Source organism: Gordionus sp. m RMFG-2023, chromosome 4, assembly GCF_954871325.1.
Source record: "Gordionus sp. m RMFG-2023 chromosome 4, tfGorSpeb1-WG-v2, whole genome shotgun sequence".
Lineage (NCBI taxonomy): Eukaryota > Metazoa > Nematomorpha > Gordioida > Chordodea > Parachordodidae > Gordionus > Gordionus sp. m RMFG-2023.
This window is the reverse complement of record NC_088778.1, coordinates 26,117,868-26,123,987: the sequence shown is the minus strand read 5'-3', so window position 1 is coordinate 26,123,987 and position 6,120 is coordinate 26,117,868.

The following is a 6,120-nucleotide window of genomic DNA, read 5'->3' as shown; positions in this document are numbered from 1 at the left end:
TTGATAAGATTTTATTTAGAGAGGTTTTTTTATAGGTTAATTTTTGAGAGAATTTTTTTTTAAGTTTAGTTTTTGAGAGGATTTTTTTTTAAAGTTTGGTTTTTGAGATGATTTTTTTATAGGTTACTTTTTGAGAGGGTTTCTTTTAATGTTTAGTTTTTGAGAGGTTTTTTTAAAGTTTAGTTTTTGACAGTATTTTTTTTAAAGGCTTGTTTTTGATTAGATTTATTTTAAAGGTTAGTTATTGAGAGGTTTATTTTTAAATGTTAGTTTTTGATAATATATTTTTTAAAGTTTAGTATTTGAGAGGTTTTTTTATAGGTTACTTTTTGGGAGAATTTTTTTTTAAAGTTTAGTTTTTGAGATGATTTTATAGGTTACTTTTTGAGAGGGTTTCTTTTAATGTTTAGTTTTTGAGAGGATTTTTTTAAAGTTTAGTTTTAGTCAGTATTTTTTTTAAAGGTTTGTTTTTGATAAGATTTTTTTTAAAGTTTAGTATTTGAGAGGTTTTTTTTACTTTTTGAGAGAATTTTTTTTAAAGTTTAGTTTTTAAGATAATTTTTTTATAGGTTAGTTTTTGAAAGGATTTTTTTTTAAGTTTAGTTTTTGAGAGGATATTTTTATAGGTTATGTTTTTTTACAGGATTTTTTTTAAAGGTTAGTTTTGGATAAGATTTTATTTAAAGTTTAGTTTTTAAGAGGATTTTTTTTTAATTTAGTTTTTGAAAGGATTTTTTTAAAAGTTTTGTTTTTGAGATAATTTTTTTATAGGTTACTTTTTGAGAGGAATTTTTTTAAAGTTTAGTTTTTGAGAGGATTTTTTTATAGGTAACTTTTTGTGAGGATTTTATTTAAATATGATTTTTTATTACTTTTTGAGAGGATTTTAAAGTTTAGTTTTGAGAGCATTTTTTTAAAGTTTAGTTTTTGAGAGGATTTTTTTATAGGTTACATTTTGAGATGATTTTTTAAAAAGTTTAGTTTTTGAGATGATTTTTTTATAGGTTACTTTTTGAGAGGATTTTTTTTAAAGTTTAGTTTTTGAGATAATTTTTTTATAGGTTACTTTTTGAGAGGATTTTTTTTAAAGTTTAGTTTTTGGGAGGATTTTTTTAAACGTTTAGTTTTTGAGATGATTTTTTTATAGGGTAGTTTTTGAGATTTTTTTTTACGTTACTTTTTGAGAGATTATTTAAAGTTTAGTTTTTGAGAGAATTTTTTTTATAGGTTAGTTTTTAAGATAATTTTTTTATAGGTTTCTTTTGAGAGTTTTTTTAAAGTTTAGTTTTTGAGAGAATTTTTTTTATAGGTTAGTTTTTAAGATAATTTTTTTTATAGGTTACTATTGAGAGTTTTTTTAAAGTTTAGTTTTTGAGATAATTTTTTATAAGTTAGTTTTTTTAAGATAATTTTTTTATAGGTTACTTTTGAGAGATTTTTTAAAGTTTAGTTTTTGAGAGGCTTTTTTATAGGTTAATTTTTGAGAGGATTTTTTTTATAGTTTTTTGAGAGAATTTATTTATAGAAAATACTGTCTAAAACTAAACTTTAAAAAAATCCTCTCAAAAACTAAACTTTAAAAAACCTCTCTCAAAATTTTATTACTTTTTGAGAAGATTTATTTAAAAGTTTAGTTTTTAAGATGATTTTTTTACAGGGTAGTTTTAGAGATAATTTTTTATAGGATACTTTTAGAGAATTTTTTTATAGTGAAAATTTTTTTTTAAGTTTTTTTTTTGGGAGGATTTTTTTAAAGTTTTGTTTTTGGGAGGATTTTTTTAAAGTTTAGTTTTTGAGATGATTTTTTTATAGGGTAATTTTTGAGATAATTTTTTTATAGGTTACTTTTTGAGAGGATTTTTTATAAAGTTTAGTTTTTGGGAGAATTTTTTTAAAAGTTTAGTTTTTGAGATGATTTTTTTATATGTTACTTTTGAGAATTTTTTTAAAGTTTAGTTTTTGAGAGGATTTTTTTTAAAGTTTAGTTTTTGTAAGAATTTTTTTAATTGTTACTTTTTGAGATAATTTTTTTATAGGTAACCTTTGGTGAGGATTTTATTTAAATATGATTTTTTATTACCTTTTGAGAGGATTTTTTATAAAGTTTAGTTTTTGAGAGGATTTTTTTAAAGTTTAGTTTTTGAGTGGATATTTTTATAGGTTATATTTATGAGAGAATTTTCTAAAAGTTTAGTTTTTGAGATGATTTTTTATTGAGTAGTTTTTGAGATAATTTTTTTATAGGTTACTTTTTGAGATGATTTTTTATTAAAGTTTAGTTTTTGGGAGGATTTTTTTAAAAGTTTAGTTTTTGAGATAATTATTTTACAGGGTAGTTTTTGAGATAATTTTTTTATAGGTTACTTTTTGAGAGTTTTTTTAAAGTTTAGTTTTTGAGAGGATTTTTTTATAGGTTAGTTTTTAAGATAATTTTTTTATAGGGTAGTTTTTAAGATAATTTTTTTATAGGTTAGTTTTTGAGAGTTTTTTTAAAGTTTAGTTTTTGAGAGGATTTTTTTATAGTTTAGGTTTTAAGATAATTTTTTTATAGGTTACTTTTTAGAATTTTTTTAAAGTTTAGTTTTTGAGAGGATTTTTTATAGGTTACTTTTTGAGATAATATTTTTATAGGTTAGTTTTTGAGAGTTTTTTTAAAGTTTAGTTTTTGAGATGATTTTTTATTGAGTAGTTTTTGAGATAATTTTTTTAAAGTTTAGTTTTTGAGAGGATTTTTTTATAGGTTACTTTTTGAGAGGATTTTTTAAAAGTTTAGTTTTGGAGATGATTTTTTATTGGGTAGTTTTTGAGATAATTTTTTTATAGGTTACTTTTTGAGAGGATTTTTAAAGTTTAGTTTTTGAGAGGATTTTTTTATAGGTTAGATTTTAGGATAATTTTTTTATAGGTTACTTTTGAGAGTTTTTTTAAAGTTTAGTTTTTGAGAGAATTTTTTTATAGGTTACTTTTTGAGAGGATTTTTTAAAAGTTTAGTTTTTAAGATGATTTTTTATTGAGTAGTTTTTGAGATAATTTTATTATAGGATACTTTTTGATAGGATTTTTTATTAAAGTTTAGTTTTTGGGAGGATTTTTTTTAAAGTTTAGTTTTTGAGATGATTTTTTTACAGAGTAGTTTTTAAGATAATTTTTTTAAGGTTACTTTTTGAGAGTTTTTTTAAAATTTAGTTTTTGAGAGGATTTTTTTATAGGTTAGTTTTTAAGATAATTTTTTTATAGGTTACTTTTTAGAGTTTTTTTTAAAGTTTAGTTTTTTAGAGGATTTTTTATAGGTTACTTTTTGAAAGCATTTTTTTTAAAGTTTAGTTTTTGTAAGGATTTTTTTAATGGTTATTTTTTGAGATAATTTTTTTATAGGTTAGTTTTTGAGAGGATTTTAGGTTTTTTTAAATCTTTCACATCTATGTTTCCTCTTTTTTTCTTTCTATGCTCCCCTAAAATCCATCTCCCACCTTCACGTGGTGGGGAGCGAACAGCAATAGCTGACTAACGGGAGCTCTGGTGATCAGGTAAAGTTAGAGAAGAGTTATTTGACTAAACCAGCCTTAAGATATTAAATATAAGTTTAAATATTTTAAAATGTCTTGTGTTACTATATTCGTTAGGTAAAAATCCGTAATAACATCTACCTAAAACTTTTAATAGCTAACTGAAATTTTCCTATGTAATAGTAGAAATAACAATAAATATCGGCTTGTACGAGTCTTGGAATTTATTTGTTCTATCATGAGTAATTTAGATTAACGTCACTTTTGCTAGAAACTAATGATTTCTGCAACATTATATGTAAAGTGGTATCATAAGATAACCTAATCCTGGTAATGTCATCAGAGTAAAAATATAAATTTCAGAGGATGATGGATCGAAACTAACAAAGATAATTATTTTAATATATATAATATTAAAATGTTTTAATCAACATTAATTCAAGGATTTAATATTTATTCAAAAGAATGGAAATATAATACTTTATGAAAGATACCATTAGACGAAAAAAAAATAATAAAGATGTTTAGAAAAATTAAAAGATGTTTGGGTGTTTGATAGAACTTTCAATGATGTTATTTGAAGAGATCTGAAACTTTTAAACTGGGTATAAAAACAAGTTAATGTTCATTGCAGAGTTAAATGAAAAAGTAAATAAATTATCACACATTAGGTTATTTTCAGTGTTTCATTTTAATAGTTGTAAAGAATATTTTTAGAAAGATGCGTTAGATGATTATATAATTTTTTACCTCGATAATATAATGGATTAAAAATATTTTTTAAATATTTAAAAGAAATTGAGTAGTGATCTGCATCGGGCCTATTTTTTTAAGCCCGGCCTAAATTTTTTTTAAAAATGTTTGCCGGCCCGGCTGGAAATTTTTTTAAAAAGTTTTCCGGCCCGGCCCGAAATTTATTTTAAAAAAATTTATCGGCCCGGCCAGGCCCGAATTTATTTAAATAATTTTTATAATTACTTAAAATAAAAGACATATGTCAATAAATTAAATCAAAAATTCTATATAAAATAGATAAATTTAATAAAATTTCCAAGGTCCCACCTGGCCTAAAATTTTTTAAAAAATATTAGGGCCCGGCCCGAACCCGATTATTTTTAATAGAATTGAGCCCGAGCCCGGCCCGAAGACCGTTCGAGCCGGTCCGGACTCGGGTCGGGTACGGTCCGGGCCTAACTTTGCAGATCTAATTGATTATAATTTTGTTATTAGGAGATATAATTAAATATTAAACAAAAAACTAATATTATATAAAATGCAATTATAAAATATTTTAGTTCAATTTAAGTTATATTGAGAAAAAGAATTCAAATCTTTTTTTTTGTTTAATATGCGGCATGAATATATCAAAAATTCAATACGGAAACTTTCTTAACTTTAATGTAAAAAAAAGAAATAAGCTTTTTTTAATGTAAAAATAAAAACATGTGCCTAAATATAATTCTCGATAATAAATTTCAAAAGTTTTAACATAAGATTTGATTAAAATTTATAGACTTCTATAGTTTTTTTCAGGGTTGGCAAGTTGGTAAATTGACCGGAGGAGTATTTGACCTGTCAAATACGGTAAACTCTAAAAAATTTAAAGGTAAAATAAATTAAAAAAATGTTTAAAAAAGGGAAAAACGATGTAAATACATGTGATCGCAATGTTTGCTTATTTATTGTGTCCACAATATCAAGAGGAGAACTCACTAGTAGTGAAATTAATGAAGTATGTGATATAATTCAAGAATTAGCTATTTTACAAGGTAGTGATGACCAAAATATTTTAAGTGATATAATTAATCAGAAGCAAAAACAGCATGTTTAATATAGCAAATTAAGTAGTAATTTCCAGAAACAATCAATTCCGACCTCTAGTTAATAGATTAAACTTTGTCCACCCTGACCATTAAGAACAATTCCTAGTTCTACTTCTTCTTTAGAAAGAAATAGGTCGATTTGGGTTAATATTCTTATGAAAATAGAAATCGATTGAAGATCTAAGACATCAGGAAAATTGATTAAAAAATATTAAAGAAAATGATAATATTGAATATGAATCAGAACAAAACTCTGCTACAGATAGCTGATATTTGACCGGTCAAATGCACAACCCTGGTTTTTTTTATTTTGCGAATTTTTAAACCAGATCTAGGACTCAGTCTTAAATAAAAAAAATGTGGGGAAAATAGAATAATTTTTTTTACACTTGTTCCGACTTATTTATAAAATGGAATTTAGGAAATATATCGCAAAACTCTATAGGTTATTTTATTATTCTCTATTTCAATTAATATCCTTAAATTTATAACTAATCAGATTCTTTTTTTTCTTTCTTTCTTTTTATTGAAATGATTCTCATACCCTTAACTTTAAAAAAAATCCTTTTATTTAACAGCGCTCAGGCCAGCTTTGAAAAACTAATGTAATTTATCTTTAAAAAATATAAAGAGAAGCAAATATGAAGAAAATGTTCTTGATAGTGATAATACAAATTTTCCATTTTAAAAATTGAAAATATTTTCCAATTAATATAAAAACAAAAAGTGGCTACAAATTTATTTGTTCGATCTGTAAAAAAATATACCCTCAAATAAATCTAGTAGCGATA